Source organism: Carassius auratus, chromosome 20, assembly GCF_003368295.1.
Source record: "Carassius auratus strain Wakin chromosome 20, ASM336829v1, whole genome shotgun sequence".
Taxonomy (NCBI): Eukaryota; Metazoa; Chordata; class Actinopteri; order Cypriniformes; family Cyprinidae; genus Carassius; species Carassius auratus.
In genome coordinates this window covers 23,343,447-23,363,993 of record NC_039262.1, presented here as the reverse complement: position 1 = coordinate 23,363,993, position 20,547 = coordinate 23,343,447, and the positions used below count along the sequence as shown (strand labels likewise).

At 37.3% G+C, this 20,547-nt stretch overlaps 1 pseudogene; it reads right to left on the bottom strand.

Moving 5' to 3' along the window:
- Positions 1-417: 417 nt before the first annotated feature.
- Positions 418-6,854, bottom strand: LOC113121240 (MARVEL domain-containing protein 3-like; annotated as a pseudogene).
- Positions 6,855-20,547: the final 13,693 nt, after the last annotated feature.

The following is a 20,547-nucleotide window of genomic DNA, read 5'->3' as shown; positions in this document are numbered from 1 at the left end:
AATGCAAAAGTAGATATTTTAAGATTGAAATTAATTTTACTTGGTTGGAACAGCAGTTACGCTAATTATGTCTCTATGTGTTTCTCTGTTTTGCCTAGGATTTAAACAAACTCTAGTCTGGATCAAGAACATGACACAAATTCTTAAATACAAATCTGAAAATTATGTAAGATGCGTTGTTTTCTGGAAATTTGATGTAAATGAAATGAATGTAGAACATTTGAACATAAAAAATGGCAAATATCTGCCAGTGGGCTTATCTGTCTCATATTTATCTTGAACACGCATATCTGAATTTGCATCTCAAGTAAACTCATTTTCTATTAAGGATGTTTAGATGTTTGAATTGGAAACAAGACGAAAATACTGACAAATATATTGAATATTAAGAAGTTTATTCATGAGGGTAAATGCCACAGTTTTAATTTATTATATATAGGAATTATTCAGCGCTTTCTAAATGAACTGATACTGAACTGAAACCAGAAAACCATTAAAAATTGTACTTCAAAAATTCTAAAAACAGTTGTTGTTTTTTTAAAGTAAAAAAAAAAGAAAAAGAAAAAAAAGAATAAAAAAATCATTTTTATGTACATCCATTCCAGAGTCCATATTTTTCCTGCACAAATCAGACATAATCGTCAGGATCAAGAAGTGTTTTCAAAGGACCTCTGGGTTGTTCTCTGCGTTCGGCTTCAAAGCGCTCACGCTCCTTAAAGTAACGATTGACATCCTGGATTGTTTTTTCCCGTAAAAAAGGTCCCAACAGCATACAGCATTGCGGTTATAATTCCAAACAGTGCAACAGATGCATCTCCCCCATTCACACTGCAGTTCATCCAGGTATATCCATTACGAGCATACAGTCGTTCACGCCGAGTGCACACATCAGTTGAGTTCACCGAGATCACGAAGTGCAGATACAAACCTACCGCAACCACGTAAGCAACTGCACCAATGATCTGGAATGCAAACTGTCCAATCAGGAGCTTCCGTGGAAGCCTGTGGGGGGGTTTGCTGCTGGACACTATGAATAGGAGTGAAAGTGCACCAAAGGTAAGGCTGAAGGCCACACCGCCATAGACTCCCGGTGCTCTCAGCTGTCCGTACTGCATGTCAAGCTCACGCACCTGCTGTAGCTCCACCCCCTCAAAAGGAATGATGGCATCAACAAAGCTCGTTCCACCCATACCCATCGCAGACATACCCAGCTGTGACATGTGAGCAGCCACCACGCAGATGAGCACCAACGCATTGGTTAGCACGGCGCATATTAACACAATACCTGAAACAAAAACAGAAACACATGCAACTTAGAAACTGCAAACTTGGTTGGAGCAGGAAGTTTCTTAACTTTTTAATGCCTAAATCTTCTAAATATGATGCTCAGTCGTGTGAGGAATGCCCATCGTTAAATTTTCTGTAAGGGTAGGGTTTCTATCCAATATCATGATATAAAATAAATGGTTTAGTCTTACCTAACAGATGTATATAAAATAAATAAAATAAAAAATTCTCACCCCAGTATTATTTTTTCTGTCCAACTTTAAGTCACTATCCAGAACAAATCCCAGATTTTTTACACTAATTTAACATAACCAGTCAAAGAAGTTGCATTAAAGCACATCATGTTTTCTAGGGCCAAACACAATGACTTTCGTTTTGTTTTCGTTAAATGGGGGGTGAAATGCTATTTCATGCATACTGAGTTTTTTACACTGTTAAAGAGTTGGATTCCCATGCTAAACATGGATAAAGTTTCAAAAATTAAGTTGTACGTTTGAAGGAGTATTTCTGTTCCAAAAATACTCCTTCCGGTTTGTCACAAGTTTCGGAAAGTTTTTTTCCGAGTATGGCACTGTGTGACGTTAGATGGAGCGGAATTTCCTTATATGGGTCCTGAGAGCACTTCTCCCGGAAGAGTGCGCGCTCCCGTATAGCAGAGCACTGAGAGCACAACAGACTTCACTGATCAGAGCGAGAGCGTCGCGAAATGTCACAAAAGGAGTGTGTTTTTGGTTGCCAGGGCAAGACAACCCTGCACAGATTACCTAAAGAGAAACAGCATTAAGGGACCAGTGGATGGAGTTTATTTTTACAGAGCATCAACGGAGTTGTGTAAGTGTTTGTGTTTGTTCCCCTGCATTTCGAAGATGCTTGTTTTACAAACAAGGCCCAGTTTGACGACGGATTTGCGTATCGTTTATTTCTTAAGGATAATGCAGTCCCAAAGAAAAAGGGTCACGATCGTCTGTTGGAACCGCATGCAGTGAGTAAAACGGCTTTAAATATCTCTGTGTTGTTAACTTAGCTGTCGGCGTGTAAGCACATCAAGTAAACAACATGCGATGTTGTCATCAAACTGCATGAGTAAAACTGCTTCAAATATCTCTGTGTTGTTAACTTAGCTATCGGTGCGTAAGCACATCAAGTAAACAACATGCGATGTTGTCATCAAACTGCACTTTCCACATGTACATCTTAAAAAAAATAAAATAAAGACGACAAAGTGGAACTTAGTCATTTTCCAAAACCGCTAAGCAAATATATATACAGTTTCAGTACATACCACATAGAGACGCTGTTGTTGATGCTGCTCTTGTTAAATTTCAGCCTCTGGATCTGATTCTGGATCATAAATATACGCTGAATCTGACTGTTAGCAATGGTTTGTTTTGGTTGGTTTTGTCCTCACTTAATGTCACAGCTTCCAAACGCTATCAAAGCAAAAGCCTACTGGCGCTCGTGATTCTTTAGCTCCGCCCACACGTCACGCCTACAGACGCTGGTGTTTTTCCGGGAAAAATCGGTACAGACTATCTTTCTCTTATGAATATAATAAAACTAAAGACTTTTTGGAGTTATGAAGGATGCAGTACTACTCTATAGGTACTCAAGATTAACAGGATATTGAGTGAAAACAAGCATTTCACCCCCTCTTTAAGCTTCAAAAAATACGCGGGCAAAGCTTCAAAAAAACGTGCGGGCAAAACACCTTGTAATGCATGCTGATAGAGCATCGAGTGAATTTGAATTTAACTCTCTCACTGGCAAATAAATCTGCGTATCTACAGCATAACAATGGAATTAGAGTTGTTCTGATTTCGATACTAGTATCGGAAATATCTCCGATACCACAACAAATTCTGGCACCTGCATTGGCGAGTACATGAACCCATATACTGATCCGATAACATTTTCTTAAACAAGACCTAGTTATGACCGCTAGTTTTGCCTATTCTATATCTCTGTGGGTGACGGGCGCAGATGCGCGGGAGCTCGCTGTTTTGTAGTCTCCGCTGTGTGTCACTATATGAGGACACAAACGCATAAACAGTCACTTCATGAAAATTTACCGTTTCATTTGAGAAAACTGTCATATCATAAACACTGACACTCAAAGATCTTCATGGCAGCCCATTAAAATAAATGTTCGGTTTAACTTAAGTAAATTGACAATATATTAAGCTACTGTTGTAGCCTACAGTAGATTTAGCTATGTCTCTATGTAGTAATAATAATACGTCTCTATTAATAATAATAATAATTATGCCTAGACGCTTGCTTGTTTTTCACTTGTTTTGTTGTAAAGAGATTATCTGATTAATATATCATTTTTTATATTCCTAGACTTATTTGTTGCAGTTTTTTAAACAGTTATATTGTAAAACTAAAATACCTTTTTTGGTTTGCGGTGTTAGATTTTTGGCTGCATTTGAAGTTATTTTTTGCTTCAGAAAATAAATAATACTGTCAAATTCATGTCAGGTAATAAAAATACTGTAATGAATACAGTAGTTCACCATGTATTTGTTCATGTTTTATTAAGGGATCAGTCTGAAGCACACCATAAAATAATTCTAGCAATTTACACAGGGCTAGTAGTACATAAAGCTGTATATACAGATACACACCCAAGTATCGGATCAGTACTCGGTATCGACCGATACCCTGAGCCCAGGTATTGGAATCGGCATCGGGAAGAGAAAAAGTGTATCGGAACATCTCTAAATGGAATGATACTTCATATTTCTGAAAAATGGCCCCCAATGTTAGCATATAAAGGGAAAAAAGAATTGGGGCAATAATTGAGCCTTGTGGGAGTCCCCAAGGAAGATGTAATCTTGATAAATTACAGTCTAACAGAAAAAATATATATATTTTTTTTTCATTACCTTTTAGGCCAACCCAAGTGTTCCAAGTGGTTAATTAAAATCTCATGGTCCACCATATCGAATGCTGCACTAAAATATTTTCGCCATTATCTAGTGAAACAAAGATGTCAATTAACACTTTGACCAACAGTGTCTCAGTGCTATGGCAGGGCTTAAAGGCTGACTGAAAGGGCTCACCAAATTGGATTCATAGTGATATCTGCTTTTAATTGCTTAAAGAGCACTTTTTCTAAGGACCCTTACCGTGAATAAAAAAGGTACATTTGAGATTGGTCTAACTGATCCTCTATTGCCATTTTATGCCTACTCTAGCATGCTTAAAATCTGCTGGACAGGTGCCCTGGCTCAGGCATTTGTAAATTAGGTTCAACACCGTGGTCCCTACACTAGCAAAAATCTGCTTAAAAAGGCGAGGTGACATAACATCACCTTTAGATTAAGATGTACAACAATATCTGCCAAAACTGGAAGGGTAATATGATGGAATTCTCTCCATTGAAATGATGGAACCACCTGCAACTTCTGTAATGTAGAATGTAAACCAACAATTGTATCATTAAAAATATTCAAAAAGTCTTCGCAATTTAGGATTGAAGGATCTCGATACCTGGTTTGACTAGGATTAATAACCAAAATTATATATTTTACTCTTAAATAAATTAATTTCAATAAATAAAAATAACAATATATATTTTTTTATGTATATATTTGAATCAAAAGAGGATTACTACTAGAGGATTTAATCCTTTTAATGCAGTTTATATATATATATATATTTTTTTTTTTTTTTTTTTTTACCTCAAGTATTTTTTTCTCAAATAAAATACATACAGAATCAGAATCTTAAACCTTACAGAATCATGTAATTAATCTTGTTTAATTAACTTAATATACAAAAACCCCAGATTCCGTTTGAAAACAGAAGAGATACAAGAGGAAATATGGAGGCCTTCAAATATTGTTTTGAAAAATGGTTGGACTTTAAGTCAAAATGGACGAGAATATTATAGAAAACCCCTTACTCCTACAAAGACAATCAATATATCTGTAAGTGCCTTTAAATTTCAGTTTTATTGTGTGCAACGGAGCATGTTTTTAAGTGTGTGAAAGAAAAACATACTGACATGTATGTGCCTCATTTTATGAACTTTTGTTTATACAAGCATGCAAATACAGGTCACCTGCTACCATAACGCAAGTTAAAACTTTTTTTTATATATATTAAAATAAAAATGACAAACAGTAATACACATAAACAGTAATACACTGTATATTGCGAGTATGAGAAAAAAAAAATTGTTACATATCTCTCAGGGTTTGAAAATGAAAGATTGGTATCAACAAGCTTAAAAAAGCCAAACCGGTTAGACCAGCGGAAAGGAGGAAGGGGGGTAAAATACACTGTGTCATGTCAGAAGGTGTGACTTGAGCTAGACTGAAACCAGACCTGTGTGAGTGCATGTTAAAAAAATCTGACACCCAAATTCAGAGAATTAACTGAAACTGGTTTCAGACATTTTGACGTAGTTTTTTAGATACTTAATTCCAACATACACGGCAGCGTTTGCCTTTCAGTCTAATATTCATCTCCCATCCATAGTTACATCCGTCTGTGAATGCCTACCTCTCCTGGAACAGATGTAAGAGCACTTTGACTGCCTGTGCTCCTCTCGAGGAGCGCTCCTCACATGTCTCTGAGAAGAACCCCTGGGGTAGTACGGCGGCTGGCCAGATGACCTGGGTCAGATACAATTATAAAAGATGAAAAACAAATTCCGGTTTAATGTGTATGTTGTTGTTTATTTGAACAGGCAGAGTGTCATCTCACCTCTCACTGCCTGATCGCTCTCTAGGATTGTCTCGTTGGCTGCGGGGCTCTCGGTCTCGCCTCTCACTATAGTGTCCCCCATTTCTCTCTCTCTGTGGACGATGGTTTCTTGTCGACTGGCTCATTGCTTCATGAGGGAAATATGCTTTGGTGCATTATGTGCTTATAGCATAAGTTTACATATTTTACACAACCAGAGATAATGACTTTGAGGCAACCCAGAGACCCCAACATAAAAAGGGATGTAAATGTAATAATAATTTTAATTTATTTATTTATGTACATACATTTTATGTATGTCTCAATTATAGAATGTACGCTTTATTTATTTATTTAGGGTTAATTTTTTCTATTTTCTTCTCACAGACTCATAACACCATAACATCCAGAGGTCAATAGATTTATTTATTTATTAGATTTATAGAGTAGCCCACAATCTCTATTATTATCCATCATTAACGCTACAAATATTTTTATGTAGGCTAATGTAGTTTTAATGATAATATAATATATATAAGCAAATCTGTCAATTATATCTTAATCACAATCCTTCTGTTTCAGCTTTCTGCCTCACCTGCGCCTTAGTTTCGGTAAAGAAGTTTCAATCGTCTCATTTCAGATGACTTCAGCCAAAACATTAAACTTTATTTTTTTCTCGTATACATATAAAATAATGTTTCTAAACACATTGAACAAACACATCTTACCTGCTTAATAGACGTCGATCACATTTGTTTAGTATTTCCTAATCAAAACTGCAGACATGAGATTTTGACCGAACCTTGTCAGTGAAGTCACGCGATGATTACCTGCAATGGGTGGAGTTGAGGTGACAGACGTACCCACGCGCATGTCTATGCCCACGCGTACCCATAACGTCGCCGCCATATTGGTGCGGGCAACTGAACTCTCAAAACCCTCCTATCAGGACAGAAGAAAACATACCTGATTTGTAGGCAGCTTTGGCAAATACAAACCGTCGCACGATAATAAAAACAGATCTCGGGATATTATCTTTCACAGGTAAGACTGAACAGTTGTTTCTGGATTTTTTTTTTTTTTGTCATTTATACAATTATGTTGACAGCTTAATTACCCATCCGTGTCGCTAGTTTGCTGTGAAAGCTGAAACTTTATAACAATTCAAAGTTTAAATTAATTCTTATTATTATCTTAATATTGAATTTTATATCATAAACTAAATGGTGTTATGAGCTCAATATGTAGCTACAGTGTGCACTTTGACAAGTCTCAAACTGTCAGGATTAGTGATGGAGCTGAAGCATCTCTATTTTAATTTCACTAACGTTACTTATTTACAAAGATTAAATTTATCATTGGTTATAATGATTTCATAGCATATCATAAAACTGTGAACTGATTATATATAAATTTTATATATAAACTTTATATAAAACTTTGTTGCCTATGGAACATTTTAAATCTATTATTCGGTCATTCGAAGAAGATTCATTGATTTGTAATTGTTTTTAAGTGTTTTAAATTGTACATTTGTTGTTTTAATCTGTAAGTGTGACTGTAACTGCTGTCCATTCTTGGCCAGGACTCTCCTGTGAAAGAGATTTTAATCTCAGAGAGATTTTCCTGGTTAAATAAAGGTCAAAAAAAAAAAAAAAAAAATTGCAAACAGGACAAGGAAAGCCTTAAGGAATGCTGAAGAGAGCTGTTCCCTTTCGAAAGCTACAGTCGATGCTGCGCTACTCAGTGCATTGGGAAACTCTTAATCGTGACCAGGTGTGAATAATGTGTAACAGGTCAATAGAATCAGTGTTGCCAGATCTCGCGAGACAAATACGCAACCAGGCCTGTGGAAAAACAATAAATTAAAAAAAAAGCGACTTTTTCTACGGAGCCCCCTAGGTTCTGTGAAGAGAAAAATAAACTGGATGTAAATTGGCAATCTGTACCCACAGTTTAAAATCAGTCCCCACTAATTGTAAAACGTACACACAGATTGTCAATTTACGTCCATGTGGACAGATTAGTAGTTTATTTATTGTCCTGAGCTTCAGGATAATGACCACAAGAGGGAGTTAAACCACCTTTTAACATTATTTTCCCTTTTAACATTATTTCCCTTTAACGAAAATTAACCATGGTTTTATTACAAATAACCAGTTTAACCATGGTATTTGTAGTAAATCTGTGGTTATACAAATGGTAGTCAACACGACAAAAAACCATGGGCTACTACAGTTTTACTATAAGAAAACCATGGTTATTTTTCATAAGGGTTAACATTAGAAACTAATGGGATATCAAATAGACTGATGCACTGAGTACACTATATACACAGTAAACATCTGATAATTACAATTTGCACACACAAATAAATATCATCATGAATTCACAAATTCTTTATTTATTATTGCATAATAAAAAACCGATTGCCCTTCTCTGCCTCTGATTGGCTAGTACACATTGCCATCTGTGTCAGAGCCAATTGGAAGCAGGATGTCGGTGGGAAAAAATTCTGGGCTGCGTTCAGCCCCGACAAAATGGTGTACAACGTTTTTAAACAGAAACGGTGATGCGTTGAACGCACTGTTCTGATGACGCAAGAGTTGCAACTATGGCAGCTGAGAAGGCCATTCTTTGTTTTGTGAAGAATTTTCAGAGCCATCTATTTAGCCTCACATACTGACTTTATTTGTAGTTCATACGGTTTTAATACCCTGTATTTTCTTTCTCATTTTTAGGAAAAGCACTTAATTACCATTGTTTATTTCTATTCCAAATGTCATACACTTGCAATGAAGCTAAAAATATAAACAACTACATCATGTTGATATCCTATATTTTCACAATAAAACTTACGACAAACATGTCTTCTAATATCCTCAGTTATTGCGTATACCGAGCTGCAACAAACACATTTGTACATTATTTTCCTTGAAGCCATTTTGTGAGTTCACTTTAATACCGCATGCTTTATAAACATGTTGCTGCTGATTGGACTTCAGTTCTGACACACCCACCAAACAAGAGAAAACGCATCTCAAACCCCATTGCACACCGGTGCACGCCGTTTCCAGGAAACATGACGTTCAACACGGAAACCGTAGCAAAACGTTGCACACCGTTTTGAACTTGAACATGCCCCTGCTGTCTCCTGTGTGTATGGGGAAAAGGGAGGGACAGAAAGAACTAGGGCTGTCGCAATAATCGCAATATTGTAATACCGCGCTATTGACAAGCAAACCGCAGAGGAAAGATAGCAACCGCAGAAACCGCGGCAACCGCAGTGTTCAGTTTTTTATTTTATTTGTATTTTTTTTTATGATGCCGTGGCCTGTTTTTTTTTTTTCCATTTGTCACTGTGCATTCAATGTTAAATAAATTAATGATACAATATGGTTACGACTGTAATTTTCTCACGAGCTGTTGTAGCTTTATGGTGCTTTGTTTGTTTTGAATAGGCTAGCTGAAATGATGGGAGGCACTTGATCTCGTCCCAAAACCTAATGTCACGTCGCCAGTTTGGGAACATTTTGGCATTCAACCCAATGAAAAGGGTGAGCCAGCGAATATAGATGAGCGATATTTCAAAATTTGCTGCAAAAAGGTTCCTGTGATGCGGCAATACATCTAATGCCGCGTTTCCACCGAAATTACCTGCACATTTGTACCAGTAACTTTTTTCCCCCCAGACTGTTGCTTCTGCGTTTCCACCATGGTGTAAAGTACCGGGAAGATTGGGACAAATAGACTGTGGACGTAGGTCTGCGCGCGTTTCTCAATACAAGTACGCTGATTTAGCTTCGTGTTGCGGGCGCGCTCCGATGACGTCATCAACCGAGGCTATATTATAGTGATGGGATTTATGGCTCTTTGAGGGGATCCGGATCTTCGCAATCCGTTCCTCAAAGAGCCGTTCAAAAGAATGGCTCTTTTGGCTCTTTTTAAATATTTAGTCAGTTTTAAGAAGCCAGCTTGGGAGCATCTCAGTTTATCCTGGAAATAATCACTGGGAGGTATTATGGAGGTGAGATTTGTAGTCAAATAATTAAAGCTCAGATATCACACACCAATAATCCGAGTTTGAATTATTCTGAAATATTGATTATTACCTCATTTCTCATGTGTGGACTATATCCATAGGGTTGCACAAATCCCTCTGCTTAGACAGTGACATCATTATTTTGATTTACCTTTAGTACAAAGTGTGTGTGTGTGTGTGTGTGTGTGTGTAAACTACGTTGACTTATGTTATTCATACAAATACCTACTCACAAATAAACATAAAAAACAAAGCCGGCTGCAATGAATTTCTGTGCAAAACAGCTTTTTACTACAAACACTTCCACACAAGAACATTGTTATCACACAAGACATTTTGATAGAAAACTATTGTTTTTAAGTAGATAATTAGAATAAATAAAATGAAATGTCTACATACTACATACTATTACTACTGTAAACTTTGCAAATAGGACATCAGCCCCTTCAAGTCAATGAACATAACAAAGTGGGCTGCAATGAATGTCTGTGGAAAACAGCTTTTAGTGAAAAATTTCTATACAAGTAGAGTATCACAAAAGAACATTTTTTAATGATTTTAAAATAAGTTTTAAATGAACAAAAAAATGCAATGTAATGCATGCACAACTAATAACTAATATATCACGCTATAAAGGGTTGGCCTGCGCTGGGTGCGCCCACCCCCTATAACTGTTCTGTCTCCTGGAGGAGCTCATTGTATGAATCTGTGTGAAACACGTATAGAGAAAAAGAACGATAGAAAGAACGGCTCCTCTCCAGTCGCGACTCGGCCCCATCGTTCATGTTTATGAGCCGTTCAAAGAATCGGTTCGTTCGCGAACGTCACAACTCTACTATATTACCTCCGGTCAATTCTGTCGACTTGTTACTCACATTATTCACAAGCTGGTCACGGTTAAGAAGTTTCCCAATGCGCTGAGCAGCGCAGCATCTCGTTCCACTTTTATAGGGAACAAGGTTACAGTTAAGTAACCGGGAACGTTCTCTGCATTTCCAGGAAGACAAGGCTATACTTCCACAGCCCAAGGTGTATTTGTACTGGATACAACCCAGAGCAGCCCTGAGTGAATGTCCAGAATGACCCTGCTCATATATTTAAACCATTCTCTCTGCACACTGCTGGTGGTTGAGGAGATCCCCCCTTATATGTAAAGCGCTTTAAAGGTGCCATATGCAAAAATTGAGGTAAAAATATCCATAACATGACCTACACGCATCAAAAGAATGAGAAGAAATAAGGGCGATGATGTCATTAAAAAAATGTCAAGTTATAGTGCTGCAGGGATATCAACCTTAATTAGCATTAGCATTACTAGCCCCGGCCCAACAGGTGTCGTAATACCAGTTTCGGCCATGGGAGGCAGTATGCAGGCAACATAACCACCAGCCAACCTGCAATACACTAATAACTCTCACGGCTTGTGGGCGTGTACTTGAACCTGATGTCAGTCGTGTGGAAAGTACAGCCCACTTCATTTGAGTTCACGGAAGAGAGTGTCACCCGCTACAGGGAAACAACCGCGCTCGGAAACACAAATCAAATCCGATAAGAAAAGGAGCCGAACCAGAGTAAACATCGGCACTGCTTTCAATCACTGGAGACAACTGATGGACCTGAAAGAAATGAGGTTCCACTCCGAACTTGCAACATTTCTTTTGGATTTGTAAGTTAGATGCTGTTAGTATTTCGCTAGAAGTTTGTTTTATATGTTTGTGTATTTGTTTTCAGGAAGTTATAACATAGAAATGTATCGAAGGCTGTTCGATAAATGTGCTAATGTTAGCGATGGCTAACTGTAGCTGCGTTTGATAATTAACTAGTCTGATGTTTACCAATGATGTTGACAGAATGCTGTCTGTCAAATTAATTTCATTCAAATAATGTGTATATACAACTCAAAATGTAATATGAACAAAACGAATAGGAACATATTGACAGGTAAAGGTGAAGGGGAGTAGCTTGAAGATGTCATGTTTCAATATCACTTGACATCACCCAACGTTCCTCTGGATGCAAAACGTCCTCTTTTAGGCTTCGGCTATGGCTGTAGTGTTGTTGTGAAGGTAGGGGCGGAGCATATACACTATGCCGTTTCTCGTTTGTTACTCTAGAGTAGACCAATTCACTTTATTGAGGCATACTGCCCCCATCTGGTATGGAATGTGGAGTATGACTTGATTTTTTTTTGCCAGAAAAGACAGATGGCACCTTTAAGTGCCCAGAAAAGCACTATATAATTTTAAGGAATTATTTATTATGATTATTATTATTATTATTATTATTATTATTATTGAAATCAATCCAGTTTCATCAGTCGATCACAATACTATAGACTGTAAAATGATTTATACAGGCTGTTTAATGCTGATCATGTACTTTGTGTATTTACACACACACTACATAATGTAAATAGCCTGGAAATGAAAAACACAGAAACTCATATTTAGTGAGTCCAGCTGTAATATCATGACAAAATCATTGTTTATTATTGCTATTGATGCTGTAAAAATGATAATTAATTTTGATGAATAGAAAGCTTTTTTGAGGGGAGCATCTCATATTCTGGTCTGTGATAAACATAACTATACTTTGAAATTTGTTGTACACTGTAAACTGCACACACTCACACCCCATACATGTATATATGTGTTAACATTTATGGAAAAATAAACAACTGTTTTAAAATGTTGTGTTTTCTGCACGGGTGTGTGTAATTTGCATTGTAGAACAAAATGTCAAGCATTCCTCATTTTTTTTTTTTTTACATTATTTTATTCAATTAATGAGTAAAATATAGGAAAATCTTGAGGGAAGCTATGGAGAAGTATTTATTAGTCCGGTTTTGTCATCACAACTAAACCACTTTCCCAGACAAGACAAAAAGGCCTATTTTTCCCATTGGTGCATGTGCGTTCGACACTCAATGTCATGCGCACTCAGACGGACCAATAAGTGATGCAAACACCCAGCCTTTATTGAACATGAATAATGATAATGACATATTATTTGAACAACTCGAGATTCAAAAGTACAAAAATGGTGTGCACATCCCAAACATCTAGAGAGGACGCAGGTGCAAGACAACTGAATGATATAGACAAATAAAGACGTGTGAAGTCTGCACACTGAAAATTATTGCTCCAGAATAATTTATTCAAGCAATGTTTCTACCCTCAGGTCTTCATCAGGCACTTCATTGTGAGTGAATATAATAAGAGAGAATTTTTCGATTGTGTCAGTGAAGTCAAGGCTGCGTAACAGCTCATGCTCGGTATCATAAGCGCCAGCATGCTTGGCACATTCTAAAATGCCTAACGTGAGAAGCCCTTACGTGGTTTAATGTACTAATACAATTATATTAACAGACCAAACTCACTAAACATCATGCTAATAAAGTATACTATCTACAAAGAAATCAGATGAGCTCAGAATATGTATGCAACGCGTTCAATAACACGTAATGGGTTATTAAACAAGTTGCATTCATATTCAGGGCTCATCTGATTTTTGTAGCTTATACTTTATTAGTATAAGTTAAGATCATATTCAGGGCTCATTTGATTTTTTTATAGATAGTATACTTTGTTTAGTGGGTTAGATTTTTTTTTTCAATCAGCATTTTAGAATGTCCCGCATAGCCTTTCCTGCCCCATTGAGGACCGCAGCTCTCCTTTGACTATTCTCAACTTTGAAAAGCTCCACTTGGAAATGTATGAGAAAGATTCAACGATTACAAAAGCTTGTACAAGCTCTGCTGATTAGTTCACAGTCACCGGTTTCTGAGTGTGCAAAAATGCAGCAAACTGTAAAACTCAGCTAATTTTTATTAATTTTATTAATAATCAATTAAACAGTTTAAAAAAGGTTTGCTGATTGGTTAAAATACGTTACGTTTATATATATATATATATATATATATATATATATATATAAAAGAGTATTATTTAATTCAGAAATAGACCTAATGTAGACACAAAATGTTTAAATATAAGGCTAATAATAGCTAGGATATTTAGTTCCCCTCACTCCACAACAAATCCTTTCAATTAACAGTATTTGAAAAGAAAAAGACTTAAAAATATATAAGAAGCATAGTAATACTAACGACAACCCCAAAACTAAGTAATTTAGGCTAAAACGAAATTGAAACCAATATTTGGTTTCAAATGTTTCCTTATTCGGGATGTAGCTATCTAAATGCCAAATTATTATTTATGATGTACTTCACTCATGTTCCAATATCCAAATAAAACTAAGTGTTTTGCAAAGACCTAACATCACGGCTGTATGGTGATAACTATAGACTGTATAAAAACATGGATGTAGTGTCCGAGACTTCACCCGTAGACTCCTGAAGTGTGTTTTTGACAGGCGGCAAGGAAGTTGACCGGAAGTTGAAGTCGGCCGGGTGCCACCAGAACTTCACTTGCAGAACTTCACTTGCGTTAGCATCCCATTGACCTCCCATTCATTTTGGCGTCACTTTGACAGCGAATAACTTTACATCTGAGGTTTTTAAAGACTCCATTTGTCCATTATTTATTTCTAAAGATACACGACAATGTATAAAGGGCTCCATTACCTTCTATGTTACATTATGGCCCTGTAGAAACAGTTTTTGTAAAAATAGGCTAACGATTGCGTCATAACCACTCGACTCTCTGTCGCACAGTAGAGAAATTACCGTACAGACAGGAGGAGAAGCTCACAGGCAATTAACTTAATATGGCGTACTGGCTATACATTTTAAAATACTATACAAAATAATTAGTCAGAATACTTACTCCTGCTCACTCACGCCAAAGAACTGCCCAGTCAAGCTCGCCGTCTCTGCAACATTAACGATGGCAGTTTGCACGCACAGCTACTAGGAGATTTACATCTGTCAGACAGGTGTCAGACAAGTGCTAAAAATTGTGAAAAATGGGCTTCACTTGTCTCAATTGAGTTCCAATGGGGTCGCTGTGTCCATTTCTTTTACTGTCTATGGTTTTTGAAGCCTAAAGTGTGTAGAGCGGGCCGTAGCCATCATGGCAGCACGTCACCGCGTGACTCTCCCGGACAATCAAAAATGGGCAAAAAAGCGGGAGCTAGTTGCTGAAGCCACGCCCACCTAGCTCGACAATAAAAACAAATATTTGTTCTCTTGTAAAATAAGCCTAAAGAAAAATAGGATGTGCTTTCTGCTGTCTGGGTTCATTTCGCGAAGCACAAAAATGAACAGTTTTTTTTTACATTCTAAATTTATGTTTTAGTAAAAATATATTTCTGGTGTAGGGCTATTTATTCGTTATATTTATATAGGCCTATATATAGCCTATATGTTTTTCTTTGTTATTTTCGACCCCATCGGTTGTGACAAAAGTAACACACAGGTGGGTTAAAAGTAACACAACAATATCAGCTAGATTTTTTTCTGTTACTCTTATTTTTATTAAGTATACCTGACTATGACCTTGTTAATATGTAACTGCAAACATATTCTGTCTTTTATTTTTGCAAAAAAAAAATTATTAAATTACATTTTTATATTTATATTTTACATCTAATTTCATCAAATGAGGACGAGGGCGTTCTGGTGCTGGCTAACAGGTTAAATAAATTCTGTGCACACAGACTGAAGTAGTTTAAGTCTTTTGTCTTTTAATTCTGTTAAGTTTGGCTCACATTTAAAGGGGGGGTGAAATGCTATTTCATGCATACTGAGTTTTTTACACTGTTAAAGAGTTGGATTCCCATGCTAAACATGGACAAAGTTTCAAAAATTAATTTGTACGTTTGAAGCTCTCGAACAAAAATACTCCTTCCGGTTTGTCACAAGTTTCGGAAAGTTTTTTTCGAGTATGGCTCTGTGTGACGTTAGATGGAGCGGAATTTCCTTATATGGGTCCTAAGGACACTTCTGCCGGAAGAGCGCACACTCCCGTATAGCAGAGCACTGAGAGGATGAGCACAGACTCACTGATCAGAGTGAGAGCGTCGCGAAATGTCACAGAAGTGTGTTTTTGGTTGCCAGGGCAAGACAACCCTGCACAGATTACCAAAAAAAAAAAAAAACAGCATTAAGGGACCAGTGGATGGAGTTTATTTTTACAGAGCATCAACGGAGTTGTGCAAGTGTTTTTGTTTGTTCCCTGCATTTCGAAGATGCTTGTTTTACAAACAAGGCCCAGTTTGACGCCGGATTTGCACATCGTTTATTTCTTAAGGATATTGCAGTCCCAAAGAAAAAGGGTCATGATCGTGTGTTGGAACCGCATGCGGTGAGTAAAACTGCTTCAAATATCTCTGTGTTGTTAACTTAGCTATCAGCGCGTAAGCACATCAAGTAAACAACATGCGATGTTGTCATCAAACTGCACTTTCCACATGTACAGCTTAAAAAAAAAAAAAAAAAAAAGACGACATAAAGTGGAATTTAGTCATTTTCCAAAACCGCTAAGCAAATATATACAGTTTTAGTACATACCACATAGAGACGTCGTTTGCTGATGCTGCTCTTGTTAAATTTCAGCCTCTGGATCTGTGTCACAGCTTCCAGACGCTCTCAACGCAAAAGCCTACTCGCGCTTGTGATTCTTTAGCTCCGTCCACACGTCACGCCTCCAGCCTGTCGTGTTTTTCCGGGAAAAATCGGTACAGACTATCATTCTCTTACGAATATAATAAAACTAAAAACTTTTTGGAGTTATGAAGGATGCAGTACTACTCTATAGGTACTCAAGATTAACAGGATATTGAGTGAAAAAGAGCATTTCACCCCCCCTTTAACAAAAATCCACCAATTCACAATCTCAACAAAATAGAATATGGTGACATCCCAATCAGCTAATCAACTCAAAACACCTGCAAAGGTTTCCTGAGCATTCAAAATGGTCTCTCAGTTTGGTTCACTAGGCTACACAATCATGGGGAAGACTGTGGACAGTTGTCCAAAAGACAATCATTCACATCCTTAACAAGGAGAGTAAGCCACAAACATTCATTGCCAAATAAGCTGGCTGTTCAGAGTGCTGTATCCAAGCATGTTAACAGAAGGTTGAGTGTAAGGAAAAAGTGCAGAGGAAAAAGATGCACAACCAACCGAGAGAACCGCAGCCTTATGAGGATTTTCTAGCAAAATCTATTCAAGAATTTGAGTGAACTTCACATGGACTGAGGCTGGGGTCAAGGCATCAGGAGCCACCACATACAGACGTGTTAAGGAATTTGGCTACAGTTGTCATATTCCTCTTGCTAAGTCACTACTGACTCGTCTTACCTGGGCTAAGGAGAAGAAGAACTGGACTGTGCAGTGGTGCACTTCATGCTTCTATCTGCTGACCAGCTTTTTGCAGATGCTTATTCCATTTTCCAGCAGGATTTGGCACCTGCCCACTCTGCCAAAAGCACCAAAAGTTGGTTAAATGACCATGTTGTTTGTGCTTGACTGGCCAGCAAATGCACCAGACCTGAACCCCAGAGAAATCTATGAGGTATTATCAAGAGGAAAATGAGAAACAAGAGACCAAAAAATGCAGGTGAGCTGAAGGCCACTGTCAAAGAAACCTGGGCTTCCATACCACCTCAGCAGTGCCACACAATGATCACCTCCGCGCCACGCCGAATTGAGGCAGTAATTAAAGCAAAAGGAGCCCTTACCAAGTATTATGTACATGTACAGTAAATTAACATACTTTCCAGAGGGCCAATAATTCACAATTATTTTTTTTTATTGGTCTTATGAAGTATTCTAATTTGTTGAGATGTTGGATTGGGGGATGGTGGGTATTTGTTAAATGAGAGCCAAAATCATCACAATTAATAGAGCCAAAGACTTGGACTGTGTGTGTGTGTGTGTGTGTGTGTGTGTGTGTGTGTCTGTCTGTGTGTTCTGGCCCACCATCCAGTGGTGAAATTAAATATTTTTTGCCAGATGCCAAACTTACTTGCAGACCCCTGGTCTATAGAAGTCTTCTCGCGTCTCTAAAGATGATGATGATGATGATATTGTGGAAATGACTCAAGAAGGAGAGGACTCTGAACCTTATGATTTTATAGAAGATGAAAACAGTAGGTTAACTCATTTACTTTGATTTCTCAGTGAGGTATGCTTAATCAATTCAGGTTCTGTCTGTTGCTGCAAGTCAGTTTTACCAATTAAGTTTTTTTTTTTCTCTACTTTGAATTTGAATATTTTTTTAAAATATTAAGGTCCATTATGCTGATAAATGACTAAATAAAAAGTTTACTGCATAAAAAACTTATTTTTTACTTTAATTTTAATTATGAAATCAAGAATAAAAAAAAAAAATTCTATATTATTAATTAATTTAAGCTTGTGAAAAATGAAAGTTTGTATTCACAAGTTATTTCACTTGGAATTGTTTGAGGTTGACGAGTATTCTTTTATAATCCTGTTGTTCCCATCATGCACTGGGGCATGAATAATTAATTAGGTTAAATCATTCACGTGTTGGAGTTGTATATACACTGTTTTATGATTGGGTTTGTTGTTAGGTTTAGTGACTTGCTGTTTTGTGACACTGGGAGATAATTTTCTACTTTAATGATTGTTATTGTCTTTGTGTACCAGATATTTAGGTCTCCATGTTCTTTTGGGTAATAACTATCTCTATGCTATGTTTCCCAGAGCATTACACTAGAGCTGAAACAACGAATCGATTTAATCGATTAAAATCGATTATTAAAATAGTTGTCAACTAATTTAGTAATCGATTCGTCGCTAAATAAATTTTATTTGCCATAAGCGGTGCATATTTCAAATCTGCGGTGACCAAAGTGTGGCAGTAATGAGCCACCGGAGGTTTTACTCAGCCAGTACAGCAGGTGAAGTAGCGAATAGCCAATAGCTGGCCTCGTTTTATGTCACGTGCTTCCCGAACAGCGTCTCTGCAGCATTCAGCGGGAAGTGGGAGTACTTTACTTTGAGCCTTCAAAATGAAGGGTAACCTGTAAACTCTGCACTACTGAACTGTTTAAGGGGCCGTTCACATATCGTGTCTTTTGCGTGCTCAAGTTCGTTATTTCCTATGTAGGCGCGCAGTATGCACTCTCATAATGGAAGCGACGCGGTCGCGACACGCACGCGGTGCGATGCGCCCGTTTTTCCAGGCGCGTCCACACCGCATCCATTTATCCTTTGCTGAAATTTCCGGGTCTTCATGGAGAGAGCACGTCATGGTTGCTTAGCAAAGGCAGACGCCTCAGGGGCGCTTCTGCCCGAGCCCTTTGGAAAGAAGGAGAAAGCGTCGCGACTAGCGTTTTCCACGCGTTTTTAGGTGCGATATGTGAACAGCCCCTAAGAATTTTATTTGTGCAGATTCTCCAGTACAAGGTTGTTTGCAAAGGTTTAGTCGTAAAAGCTGATAACATTGCTTTTTAACAGTTAACATTTAAAGCTTTACAAACATGTTATGTGATCAGTTTGTCGTTTACCAGTTCATAATTCAGACTTGCAGCCTAATTATGACTGAATGAGAGAGGTAAATGTTTGAGTACATTTAAAATGCACTTCTTTTCTAAGTATTCACTGCTCTTTTTCACACAGCAGGTTTTTTGTGTGTGTCCCAATTTTTTTTTCTGGACAACCTTCTGATGGATTTTACTTTAAATTGGGAGTTCCATTCAGGTTTCATGCCATTGGCACTTTTTTTTCAAAGGATTGTTTACAATTTCACAGCATAAGCTATAAAGCTTTTTCCCAGTAAATAATAAAATACAATGCACTGCAATTTTATTCTGTTTTATCCTTATACTTCTTGAAAATATGTTCTCAAAGATTCCTTAAGCTTTGTTTGGGATGTTAAACTACTTTAGGAGCTCTAAGGACTGCCATGGTGAAAACAATATTTGAAATCTCCTTGTGAATTTTGCTAGAGTATGGGTCAGTGTTTTGATTGCAGAAGAGTTCGACAAAGGATTACTAACATAATAAAACAACTCCAGGTATATTTTTGATGAGGATATGACGATGCAAAATGGTTAAAATCTCTTCAAGATCTATGCTGAATGATAAAGACCCTTTATTAATAATTTACTTGGGGAAAAAATGGAAAAAACTAAAATATAAGTACATAAACCGATTAATCGATTAATCGTAAAAATAATCGACAGATTAATCGATTATCAAAATAATCGTTAGTTGCAGCCCTACATTACACTCTATTCTTGGCGGCACTCCGCAAGTTAATTTTCTGCCAGCAGGAGGCGCTAAGAGCGGGAGAGGTAAAGGTTTCTCTGGTAATGGCGGCATACTGTAACAGCGCTGATCTCACAAACCCTGCCTTATCAAGCATTACATGCAAAATGAAATGAGAATGAAATCGAACATTTTATAAATATAGTCATTTTCCTTCTGAAATAGTGATGAATAAACGTTTTTAATTTAGAAACGTGCAGTGATCATGTTTATTAAATTATGTCAAAGCCTTTCGGAAAATCTATTTGTGGTGGTCAGTTTTGATATTGTGGCGGCCTGCCACAAATAAATCAATGTATGGGAAACCCTTACTATATTG